Raw genomic sequence first — 13842 nt, 5'->3', positions numbered from 1 at the left:
AAGTATAAAGTTTTCTAAAACTGGGACTGGGGACTTCGCTGGTGATTCAGTGGTTAGACTCTGCACTCAATGCAAGGGGAATGAGTTTGATTCCCAGTCAGGGAACTAAGATCCTGCATGTACAGGAACTAAGATCCTGCATGTACACAGTGGGGCCAAAAAATAAAAATAAAAAAGAGACTGAAAATTATGAAATACAAAGATATTTGCTTATCTACAAATCTGATCTTTAGCTGCTGCTGCTGCTAAGTCGCTTCAGTCATGTCCGACTCTGTGCGACCCCAGAGACGACAGCCCACCAGGCTCCCCCGTCCCTGGGATTCTCCAGGCAAGAACACTGGAGTGGGTTGCCATTTCCTTCTCCAATGCATGAAAGTGAAAGGTGAAAGTGAAGTCGCTCAATCATGTCCGACTCCTAGTGACCCCATGGATTGCAGCCCACCAGGCTCCTCTGTCCGTGGGATTTTCCAGGCAAGAGTACTGGAGTGGGGTGACATTGCCTTCTCCATGATCTTTAGCAGAGAGAAAAATAAAACTTAATCTCAATCAATATTTTCCTAAAAGAAAAAAAATAGGTGGTGATTGGTAGAGCAAGTTATTGAGTAATACTTCCCCCTCCCTCTTTTCCTGCTCCCTCCCACACTATTGTAAGCAATGACTCAATCATTGAGACCTAAGTAAACACAATGCATTCACACACAAGGAAGAGAAATTCATTAACTACAGCTTCCATCTATTAATTACATGGAGAAGTAACTTCCATTAATTAATGGAGAAATTTGGTAGACATCAACTTACCAAGTGATCAAATTTAATATGAACAATGGTGGATCAAAGGGATATCATGTATTTCCCAATACATGATAGAAAGACAGAGATCGCCAATTCCTGCCCCAAATGTTTAATGTGAATTTGGTCATGAGGAAATAGCCAGCCAGTCGCAAAATAAATGGGGCTGGATCTTCAAGAATGTCAAGGTCATAAAAGGAAAAAGAAAATCTAGAGTAAAGGGGAATAAAGAGATCCCCAAACAAAATGCAGTGTGTGATGCTTGATGGGATACTGAATGGGGAAAAAAAAAACTATAAAAGATATAACGACAACAGGGAAACTCTGGGTTGAATATAAAATTGTAAAGTTTTATCAATCTTAAATTGAAGTGTAGTAATTTTACTGCTGTTATATAGGAGAATATCCTCGTTCTTAGTAGACATGTTGAATTATTTACATGTAAAGCATAATAATGTCTGCAACTAATTCTTAAATGGTTTGGTCAAAAGGTCACTAATAACAAATATTCATAGAAATGTTTATAATAGATTAAATAAATGGTATATTGTAACTCATTGATCTACCTTTATCAATTTTTAAGTTATACATTTATATAACTACAAACGGGAGGATATGCATTAGATGACAGAAAGTAGAAGGGAAAAGTATGTTACATTCTATAAATAATAAATCCCTCATATATGTATTTCTAGTCATAATCCAATTGTTCATTTGCTCCATGGGAATTATCCTCAAGGTGGAACATCTGTAGCAAATGTTTAACTAAAGCAAGGCCTTTACTCTCCTCCAACCACACACCACCTCTCTTTACTCTACCTACCAGCTGATCCATAATCAAAGAATCCAAATTTAAAATGGAACCTTCCAAATAGAAGTTCTCAAGTGAAAGACTGCAATACATTCAGAAGTAAAATGACAATGGTTTTCACAATATTACCCATTTGGGACTGCCCACACCAACACTTCCTTCAGTTTGTTCAGTCATTAATAAGAAACTCATTTTATTTTCATAACTAATTTTGAAATAGCCCTCACTACTTCTAAATTGTGGAAATTATCTCCAACATAATTAAAACATTTCTCTTTGCTTTTTCCTTGTAAAATGGTAGTTAAATTGGACAATAAGCAACTCCTCAAATATTCAGCTCAGTGATACCTATAAAGAAGTGGGGAAGATGCTCACACAAAAAAAATAAAATGCAGGTAAGATTCATAGGCAATTTTTACTTTGCCCTCTTTTATCAATTAAAAAAAAATAGGTACAACAACACAATGAATGACATCACTCAATCAGCAGTTAAACCCTAGGTTCCCAGTGTTCTTCTTGCCTCAGGTATTATTTAAGCAATAAATCCTAACAAGGTGAGCTTTATCATCCCACACTGTGTCTCTGGCAGGAAAGGGCACAAGGTGATAGCAAAAAGCACTAGGAACAAGATAATTCCTGACAGCTGCTGCTTGAGCACAAGTTAAATTGAACAGTTTATCTCAGCATGAAGATGTTATAAGGTTTTATGTTTAATATTTTAAAATTAACATAAAACCCAGAGAAAGCAGTTGGGCAATCTTTCACAAACATGACATACTACAATCACTGTATAAGCTGGATTAGTACATATTACCATGCTACTACAGAATTAAGCTGTTTTTAGACCACCAAAGAGCTTTAAATTGCAACTTTTGTCTCTGTAAGAGAAACCTATATTTAAAATGTCTGCTAAATTCAAATTAACGGCTACATCATTAGCTCACCATCTCACCAAAAGTATAAGTAAGCTGCTATTAAAATCGTCTAACCAAAACGGTTCTGTGTTATAAGAACATTCTAGTATTTGGAATTGTATCCATATACATGCTTCAAGTATTTCCAATACACGTTATACCTACAATCTGAGTCACATTTGCTTAAGCAATTATTCAACATAATTAAATTCAAGATTTTATTTTTCTTCGATTCAGTTTGAATATACTTGTTGTTTGCCTTTCATCCTATTTTCTTGATGAATCAAAAGAGATGTTAAAATATACCTAAGCAGTGTAGCTGTGTGACTACTGTTATCAAGATGCATACTTTTTTATACCTTAAAAGTATGAAGTATGAAGGGGCAGTGAAATGAGAAACAGGACAGGCATTCAGTATTCTAACCACTGTCATATACAATCAAGGAGAAAATCCTTCATGTACTAGTTACTCTTCCCAATAAAATCTTTTCAATAGCCCCCCACTTTCCAAAACCATTTATCACATAAAGGGATACAGAACACAATTTAACACAGATACTAGTTTGCATTGTTATTTATACTTAAACAATTTCTTACAGGTCCTCCTCAAGACTTTAACAGAAAAATAAATGCCTTCTTCCAGCTGTGTCACTTTGCTCAAAACGCATACTTTGAATACTCCTTTGAATACTCAAACTCCTTTGAATACTCAAATTTTGAATACTCAAAATAAACTCTTTTTCCAGATTCACATTGCCCAACCTCACTACCTAAGTCTTCCTTTCTTCTTTTGTTGCCTATCTTGAGTTTCTGTTCCTTGATACCTGCTTCCAGGATTCTAGATCCCATACCTTCTGTGATAAAATATTTTTTGCATGATGAAAAATTCCCCTATCTATACTGTTCAATATGGCAGCAGCTAGCTAACATGACTATAAAGCACTTGCAATGTAGCTAGTGCAACTGAGAAACTAAATTTTAAATTTAAGTTTAAATTAAATAAGGCATAAAGTAATTGGAAAGCACAACTCAGATGGACCAACTTCCTTTAACCCAACACTCCACCCATCCTACCTGAATGCAATGCCTCACTGAATTGATTTCTTTGTACAGACTCTTCATTGACTTATGATAATTTAATTTCTAAGTTCCTCCTGACTTACTGAATTTCACCTACCAGGGTCTCCAATTCTAGAAGCCCAGAATGATAATTTTTTACCTTCTGATAATTAGAAAATACATGTTCATTACAGAAAATGTTTTAAATTCAAAAAACATAAATGAAGGAATGCACAACCACCCTGGAAGAGATGGATACTATTTGCATTCTGGTGCTTATTTAGTCAGTCTACATTAAGCATCTATTATTTGCAAGAACTAAACTAAATGAGAGAGAAATATCAATAACCTCAGATATGCAGATGACACCACCCTTATGGCAGAAAGTGAAGAGGAACTAAAAAGCCACTTGATGAAAGTGAAAGAGGAGAGTGAAAAAGTTGGCTTAAAACTCAACATTCAAAAAACGAAGATCATGGCATCTGGTCCCATCACTTCATGGGAAATGGATGGGGAAACAATGGAAACAGTGGCTGACTTTATTTTTCTGGGCTCCAAAATCACTGCAGATGGTGATTGCAGCCAGGAAATTAAAAGACGCTTACTCCTTGGAAGGAAAGTTATGACCAACCTAGATAGCATATTCAAAAGCAGAGACATTACTTTGTCAACAAAGGTCTGTCTAGTCAAGGCTATGGTTTTTCCACTGGTCATATATGGATGTGAGAGTTGGACTGTGAAGAAAGATGAGCGCCAAAGAACTGATGCTTTTGAACTCTTGAGATTCCCTTGGACTGTAAGGAGATCCAACCAGTCCATTCTAAAGGAGATCAGTCCTGGGTGTTCTTTGGAAGGAATGATGTTAAAGCTGAAACTCTAATACTTTGGCCACCTCATGCGAAGAGTTGACTTATTGGAAAAGACTCTGATGCTGGGAGGGATTGGGGGCAGGAGGAGAAGGGGACGACAGAGGATGAGATGGCTGGATGGCATCACTGATTCAATGGACATGAGTTTGAGTGAACTCTGGGAGTTGGTGACGGACAGGGAGGCCTGGTGTGCTGCGATTCATGGGGTCGCAAAGAGTTGGACACTACTGAGCGACTGAACTGAACTGAACTGAACTGAAACTAAATGATGGACCCAAAAGGGAGAACAAAGTAGCTAAGGCAAGAAGAAAATTGGCAGGTTGAGAAACTGAATAAGGACCAAGGAAACTGGAGCCATCTGTTCAACAAGTCACCAGAGAAGATGTTGAGGATGTCAATGGGCCTCTGTGAGACATGAAACACAGTTTGAATTTTATCGTAAGAGCAATGGGAAGAGAATAAAAGGTTTTAATTAGGGAAATGATAAAACAATAAATGCATGTTTGATGGATTTACCTTTCCTCTTTCATTTTGTAATAAGTATAAATTATTACAATTTTATTTTTTGCTTTTAGTATTTTACATGCTTTGCTATGTTAACAATTTCCAAAACACATATTTCAACAGACTTCAAGATACGATGTGTTATAATGTCATCAATCGGAACATGAGTTTTAGATATTTAGATATATGTTTAGATTTATTTAAATACATAAAGTCTAAATTTTTTCTTATATAATCTATGTTTCTATTACATCTGTTATGTATTTCGTGAGCTGTTTATCATTTTTTAATATCCGAAAACATTACTCTGACTGCAGTATGGAAAACAGACTGCAAACAGAATCATTTTGGAAGAAGGGACAACAGTAAGGAAAAGACATGATGGCGGCTTGAAGTAAGATGATAGCCGTGATGGTGCTGGGGAGCTGTCTGATGCAGTTTGCTGGTGAACTGGACGTGAGAAGTGAAAGAGAAGAGCGCTATCCTTTCCTCCACTGTGTCCCTTTCAAAGCATGCTGACAGCGTTTCAATGTAACTGGGAGCTCAGTGATACATACACGCATATATGAAAATTATTCCCAAACATCTCAAAAGTCTTTGGCTTAAATATATTTTTTAAATTTATTAAAAAAAAAAAAAAAACCTGTGTAGAAAGATAACTGAGTTCTAATCACTAATCCCTGATATAAAACATCATTTTAACTATGCTTAGTTGTCAGCTACTTGATCTTAATTAGAACATGTCCACTGCACACTGAAAAAGAACACATATAACCAAATGTTCCCATGTGTTGAAACAATTAAAATTATAAGATGAAAGCCATATTTAAAGGGAAAAGAAACAGGGAATTCCCTGAAGGTCCAATTGTTAGGACTCAGCGCTTTCACTTCTAGGGCCTGAGTTTGATTCCTGCTTGGAGAAAGATCCTGCAAGCTGCAAAGCATGGCCAAAACTAATAATAAATAAAAATAATAAAATAAATTAAGGAGAAAGAAATATAGTCACTTAATTTGCTAGGTTCTTGTAGGAGATAATTTACAAGCTAATAGTTTCCCAAAAGCTGTCCCATGATGTAGCATCAACTAAGAGGTTAGTTTTGGTTTCTTCCACCAAGTAATATTTTTTTCCTGTGCTCATCATGAAGGCTAGGCGAACACAGTACAAAGAATGTGTGTTCAAAAGGCAGGGTATTGAGGTCTGTAAGCAGGACCTTCCATTAAGTAGTATCTCCAACTGGTTTGTTAATATCTATCTACCCTACTGTCATCAGCACTCTGAACTGCCTTAAAGATGCTTCAGGAGACAAATTACATAATACCTGTTTAGTGCTTTCTTAGCTAGCAGTGCCAGTTAAATCCAGGTATCTCTTAAATAACTCTAGCAAACTCTCAACTATTTTAATTCTTCAAGACACTCAGTAATTATTTTTGTAACAAGAAAGGAATTAACAGGAAGGGAAGACGGGCCTATTACTGAAGAAAATAAAAAATAAACTGAAATTTTTACTGTGTCAAAAACACTTTTTATGTATTTGGGGACTAGAATCTGTTAGGCGTATTTTTGTAAAGTACAAAATAACAAGAGCCAATCAGAACATTTACAGATGTATCTGTTTTAGACCATCTATCAGTAAGTCAACAAATCAAAATATCGTCAAAAGATAAGAAGTATATCATCCTGGTTCCAAAAGAGGTGACAATATAATTGGCAAAACAAGTCACAAGTACAGGAAATATTAAAAAACAATAAATTTTAAAAAACGTAAATAACAGGATAGGCAGCTCTGTCCTGCCCAGGAAATGTCACAAAGTACTGCAAGGCTGATTATGAATGAAGGGATAGGTACTAAAATCCATCATTTCAGAGGAAGAATAGAAAACTAAGGGCAGCAGAAAACCATGAAGTCTCAAGTTTATTGAGCATACCAGGGAAGGCCTGAGTTTGGAGGTTTTGGGTTTGCAAGGATCAGAGTTAGTTAAATAAATCAGAGAGGAAGGACAATTAGCTAAAGTTAAGGATTTGAAAAAAATAAAAGGAAATAAACAGGTAAAACTGAAAAGGTTTCAGAACCTAGAGGTAACCGAAAATAGCATTAGAAGTTCATAAAGTTCATATTTCACCTGCCAACCATATAGGGATACCTTGTACATTTATTATCATACTAGGAAAGCTTGATTTCTTCTTATTGTCCTTTTGAGTTAAGAATGCTCATTGGCAAAGAGAAGTGGTAGTAAAACAAGAGAATAAGGAATCAGATGAAGTACCACCATCACTACCACTCTCAAAATAAGGGAAGTTGCTCTCAGTTCAGTTCAGTTCAGTTCAGTAGCTCAGTCATGTCCGACTCTTTGCGACCCCACGAATTGCAGCACGCCAGGCCTCCCTGTCCATCACCAACTCCCAGATTTCACTCAGACTCATGTCCATCGAGTCAGTGATGCCATCCAGCCATCTCATCCTCTGTCGTCCCCTTCTCCTCCTGCCCACAATCCCTCCCAGCATCAGAGTCTTTTCCAATGAGTCAACTCTTCACATGAGGTGGCCAAAGTACTGGAGTTTCAGCTTTAGCATCATTCCTTCCAAAGAAATCCCAGGGCTGATCTCCTTCAGAATGGACTGGTTGGATCTCCTTACAGTCCAAGGGACTCTCAAGAGTCTTCTCTAACACCACAGTCCAAAAGCATCAACTCTTCGGCGCTCATCTTTCTTCAGAGTCCAACTCTCACATCCATACATGACCACTGGAAAAGACATAGCCTTCCACTAGACGGACCTTTGTTGGCAAAGTAATGTCTCTGCTTTTTAATATGCTATCTAGGTTAGTCATAACTTTGCTTCCAAGGAGTAAGTGCCTTTTAATTTCATGGCTGCAGTCACCATCTGCAGTGATTTTGGAGCCCAGAAAAATAAAGTCTGACACTGTTTCCACTGTTTCCCCATCTATTTCCTGTGAAGTGATGGGACCAGATGCCATGATCTTCGTTTTCTGAATGTTGAGCTTTAAACCAACTTTTTCACTCCCCTCTTTCACTGTCATCAAGAGGCTTTTAGTTCCTCTTCATTTTCTGCCTTAAGGGTGGTGATATCTGAGGTTATTGATATTTCTCCCAGCAATCTTGATTCCAGCTTGTGATTCTTCCAGCCCAGTGTTTCTCATGATGTATTCTGCATATAAGTTAAATAAGCAGAGTGATAATATACAGACTTGACGTACTCCTTTTCCTACTGGGAACCAGTCTGTTGTTCCATGTCCAGTTCTAACTGTTGCTTCCTGACCTGCATACAGGTTTCTCAAGACACAGGGGTCAGGTGGTCTGATATTCCCATCTCTTCCAGAATTTTCCACAGTTTATTGTGATCCAGTCAAAGGCTTTGGCATAGTCAATAAAGCAGAAATAGATGTTTTTCTGGAACTCTCTTGCTTTTTCCATGATCCAAGGGATGCTGGCAATTTGATCTCTGGTTCCTCTGCCTTTTCTAAAACCAGCTTGAACATCAGGAAGTTCATGGTTCACATATTGCTGAAGTCTGGATTGGAGAATTTTGAGCCTTACTTTACTAGCGTGTGAGATGAGTGCAATTTTTCAGTCATTTGACCATTCTTTGGCATTGTCTTTCTTTGGGATTGGAATGAAAACCGACCTTTTCCAGTCCTGTGGCCACTGCTGAGTTTTCCAAAGTTGCTGGCATATTGAGTGCAACACTTTCACAGCATCATCTTTCAGGATTTGAAATAGCTCAACTGGAATTCCATCACCTCCACTAGCTTTGTTCGTAGTGATGCTTTCTAAGGCCCACTTGACTTCACATTCCAGGATGTCTGGCTCTAGGTAAGTGATCACACCATCGTGATTATCTTGGTCATGAAGATCTTTTTTGTATAGTTCTTCTGTGTATTCTTGCCATCTCTTCTTAATATCTTCTGCTTCTGTTCAGTCCATACCATTTCTGTCCTTTATCGAGCCCATCTTTGCATGAAATGTTCCCTTGGTATCTCTAATTTTCTTGAAGAGATCTCTAGTCTTTCCCTTCTGTTGTTTTCCTCTATTTCTTTGCATTGATCGCTAAGGAAGGCTCTCTTATCTCTTCTTGCTATTCTTTGGAACTCTGCGTTCAGATGCTTGTATCTTTCCTTCTCTCCTTTGCTTTTCGCTTCTATTCTTTTCATAGCTATTTGTAAGGCCTCCCCAGACAGCCATTTTGCTTTTCTGCATTTCTTTTCCATGGGGATGGTCTTGATCCCTGTCTCCTGTACAATGTCATGAACCTCCGGAGTCCATAGTTCATCAGGCACTCTATCTATCAGATCTAGTCCCTTAAATCTATTTCTCACTTCCACTGCATAATCATAAGGGATTTGATTTAGGTCATACCTGAATGGTCTAGTGATTTTCCATACTTTCTTCAATTTCAGTCTGAATTTGGCAATAAGGAGTTCATGATCTGGGCCACAGTCAGCTCCTGGTCTTGTTTTTGCTGACTGTATAGAGCTTCTCCATCTTTGGCTGCAAAGAATATAATCAATCTGATTTCGGTGCTGACCATCTGGTGATGTCCATATGTAGAGTCTTCTCTTGTGTTGTTGGAAGAGGGTGTTTGCTATGACCAGTGTATTTTCTTGGCAAAACTCTATTAGTCTTTGCCCTGCTTCATTTCATATTCCAAGGCCAAATTTGTCTGTTACTCCAGGTGTTTCTTGACTTCCTACTTTTGCATTCCAGTCCCCTATAATGAAAAGGACATCTTTTTTGGGTGTTAGTTCTAAAAGGTCTTGTAGGTCTTCATAGAACCATTCAACTTCAGCTTCTTCAGCGTTACTGGTTGGGGCATAGACTTGGATTACTGTGATACTGAATGGTTTGCCTTGGAAATGAACAGAGATCATTCTGTCGTTTTTGAGATTGCATCCAAGTACTGTATTTTGGACTCTTTTGTTGACCATGATGGCTACTCCATTTCTTCTAAAGGATTCATGCCCGCAGTAGTAGATATAATGGTTATCTTAGTTAAATTCACCCATTCCAGTCCATTTTAGATCGCTGATTCCTAGAATGTCGATGTTCACTCTTGCCATCTCCTGTTTGACCACTTGCAATCTGCCTTGATTCATGGACCTGACATTCCAGGTTCCTATGCAATATTGCTCTTTACAGCATCAGACCTTGCTTCTATCACCAGTCACATCCACAGCTGGGTATTGTTTTTGCTTTGGCTCCATCCCTTCATTCTTTCTGGAGTTATTTCTCCTCTGATCACCAGTAGCATATTGGGCACCTACTGACCTGGGGAGTTCCTCTTTCAGTATCCTATCATTTTGCCTTTTAATACTGTTCATGGGGTTCTCAAGGCAAGAATACTGAAGTGGTTTGCCATTCCCTTCTCCAGTGGACCACATTCCATCAGCCCTCTCCACCATGACCCGCCTGTCTTGGATGGCCCCACAGGCATGGCTTAGTTTCATTGAGTTATACAAGGCTGTGGTCCTAGTGTGATTAGATTGACTAGTTTTCTGTGATTATGGTTTCAGTATGTCTGCCCTCTGATGCCCTCTTGCAACACCTACCGTCTTACTTGGGTTTCTCTTACCTTGGATGTGGGGTATCTTTTCACAGCTGCGCCAGCAAAGCGCAGCCGCTGCTCCTTACCTAACCAAATACAGATAAAACCAGTTCATTTAAAAGCATGGCTGTCCATCATTACTTTCTGATAAAGAAATCCTTAATACAAGTTTTTGAAAGTGCATCTTTTCGTTTAATCATTATCATAAGAGATGTGTCCTATTATTCCCATTTTACCATTTAAGAAGTTAAAATACAAAAGATTTGATTAAGTGCTAAGACAATAGCAGTTACTAAGAGGCAGAGATGAGTTTTAAATCAAATTGATCTGGACTTAAATCCCCTGCTTTTATAGTTATTCACACAGATTTTGAATCATCAGAGATTAGAACGTGACAGTGTTTCCTGTTAACTATACTTAGAGAGTCTATGTCTTGAGAAATAAAAGAATATAAGATACAAACCTGTACTACCCCAGACAGTTTTGTTTCATCCCTTCATTCAAACATATTTACTGAGTGATTATAGTGTTAGACAAATCGTGGAAAGGTGATGACCATCAATGAAGGATCTCCTGAAGAAATGCAATCTAGGCACCACTCTAAATAATAGGAAGAAGTCGGCAGGCTGAAATAACAAGGAATTGGTTGGGACAAGGGGCTAGAGAGAAGTGGATGATATTAAAAGCAATGAAGGAAACAGTAATGTCTGACTTGGTGATGGGGAGGGAGAGGTTAAAGGTGACTCAAGGGTTTCTAGCTTGTGTAATCAGCCAGGTAGCAGTACCATTCCTTAACATAAGAAGAGAAAACATATCAGCAGTTGGCATAGAGGAGAAATACTGAGACAAATTTTACAAATGTTGACTGTAAGTGGAGTATAGACCAATGAAAGAAACTGCATTGGAAATTTAATTAAACTAAAGGGTTTGGTCACCAAATGTGTCTGTTAAAATGGCGAGTTTTGATTGTTATATAATTTTACATATTATGCTACATGTTTCTGCCATATTTCATATGGTATCTTGCTTCCTCCCATTAAGAGTATATACTCCTTGATGAGATAAATTAGATCTGCTGTTCTTTTCTTTAGTATCCTTAGTTTCCCCAACATGGCACTTACTACTCTAGATCTTAAGGTCTTTTACAGCAAGCCTTATATATATCTTCCTTGTTCACTCCCTTATCTCAGGTGCCCAGTAAATGTTTTCAAATAAATGAATCAATAAATCATTAATTCATTCATTACTTCAATGATACTGAGAAAATCAAGCCAGTTGATCCTCTATTTATAGTAAAGTATTCAATATGACATTTACTCCTGCCATTAAAAAACAAATTGGAAAGAATCTCAGGCTGCCCAAAGAAAGCACTTTCTTACTTTGGCATCCAATACAATTCTAGGAAGTGTTACCTGATGCTGTGTTTGATGGAGTCCTGGCTTCCCTGATGGCTCAGACAGTGAAGAATCTGCCTGTAATGCAGAGACCCGGGTTTGATGCCTGGGTTGGGAAGAGTCCCCTGGAGAAGGGAATGGCTACTCACTCCAGTATTCTTGCCTGGAGAATTCCATGGACAGAGAAATCTGACAGGCTATAGTCCACAAGGAGTCAGACATTATTAAGGGACTGACACTTCCACATTCACTTTGATGGAGTCCGTTACTTTTTCCTAGGGTCCTTAATAATGTGCTAGGCACTGTTCTCTGCTTTACCATGCTAACATATCAAGGACTGAAGATACCATCCAAAAGACAAGGAACTCCTGGGGAAAGGTAGGTGTCAATCTGGTATAAAGATCTGGAATGTACAATATAATGATAATAATTCATGTCATCTTCAGGGATTCATGATCATCAGCCTTGAAGAAGTTAACTCAATTAACATGCAAAGCGCATCTAACTTGCTGAGTGTGCTGGGAACACTTCATATGGTGTTTTATCTCCATAAACTAATATAATTAGTATGTGAAATATTTATAATTCACCTCATGATTAATCTATCGTAGAAAACTATTCCTTAACAGCAACATATCATTTTATATTGGAATATCCAAGCCACTCTTGAGTCCCTGGAGTTCATTTCTAAACAGTATAAAGTTGGAAGACTAGACACCCAAGGTAATGGTTATAACTCATTTGTCACTGCAGCCCAACCCTACCAGTGTTGTTAAAGATCACACACATTTAAGGACACACTGCCCATCAAGCTAGAAGCTACTGCTTAAATAGATGCAAAAAGCTCAGTTCAGGCACAAGCCTAAGAAATACACCATAGGCAAATACAGGGTTGCTTTTAGATATTATCATCATTTAGGCTTGACTATGACCCAGGAATCATTAAAATAATCACAACAACAACAACAACAATAATATCTGCTTCCTGGCATCAACTAAACTATTCCTAATAATTATGGAGAGAAAGGTATTTTGTGTCCAAATAGCTAGTAAACAAGGATAAATATGATAGCCTGATAGTTTTACTGAATCACCTTTACTGCTAAAATTAACAAGAACAAAGAGAAATACCTCCTAAATATTCAGTCTTTTTAAAATCGGTCATACATCTAAATTTTTCCATGATTATGAGTATTTCCTTTAAATTTGCTTCCCAGGGTCCTATAGTCTACTGAGTTGTTCTATCATTTGATTTGTGACATTTTGTTGTTATACTTCTCATGGAGATTATTCCTGTGTTTTGATTACTTCTCCTATGTTTGTTTTGGCAAGTCCAAGACAGTTCTTTGAAAGCTTCCCTGAATTTGGTGCTTACTATGCCATTTGAAGAAATACCTTCCCACAAATAATTTATTTAGTATTCCCAAAGTTTTGCTATTTTACCCATCACTTTAACTATAAGGATATCACTAAGTAATTAATTATAAAAGTTAATGCCAGCAGAATGCACTGTGCACAGTAGGCACTCAAAAAGTGTTTGCGAAAGTGAAATGTTAACTGAGGTAGTACATCATAACAGAGAAAGAATTGAGGCTTCCCTGGTGGGTTCGTGGTGGGGAATCCACCTGTCAATCCAAGAGACACAGGTTCCATCCCTAGGAAGATTCCACATGCTTGGAGCAACTAAGCATGTTTGCCACAACTACCGAGCCTGTGTTCTAAAGTCCAGGAGCCACGACTACTGAGCCCATATGTGACATCAATTACTGAAGCCCTGACACCCTAGAAGCCATGTTCGGCAACAAAAGAGATCTCCGGGATGAGACACCCATGCACCACAAGTAGAAAGTAGCCCCTTCTTGCCACAAATAGAGAAAAGCCCATGCAGTAAGGAAGACCCAGCACAGGCAAAAATAAATAAATAAAAACTATTAAAAAAAAA

At 37.9% G+C, this 13842-nt stretch overlaps 1 protein-coding gene across 4 annotated transcripts in view; it reads right to left on the bottom strand.

Annotated features, from left to right (window-relative positions):
• Positions 1-13842, bottom strand: part of GTDC1 (glycosyltransferase like domain containing 1) — a 384670-nt gene that overhangs the window by 235980 nt on the left and 134848 nt on the right. The gene's annotated exons all lie outside the window — the stretch shown is intronic.

Source organism: Bubalus kerabau, chromosome 3 (genome assembly GCF_029407905.1).
Source record: "Bubalus kerabau isolate K-KA32 ecotype Philippines breed swamp buffalo chromosome 3, PCC_UOA_SB_1v2, whole genome shotgun sequence".
NCBI classification, from domain to species: Eukaryota; Metazoa; Chordata; class Mammalia; order Artiodactyla; family Bovidae; genus Bubalus; species Bubalus kerabau.
Note: the sequence above shows the minus strand (reverse complement) of the source record. Positions and strands in the feature narration are given on the sequence as shown.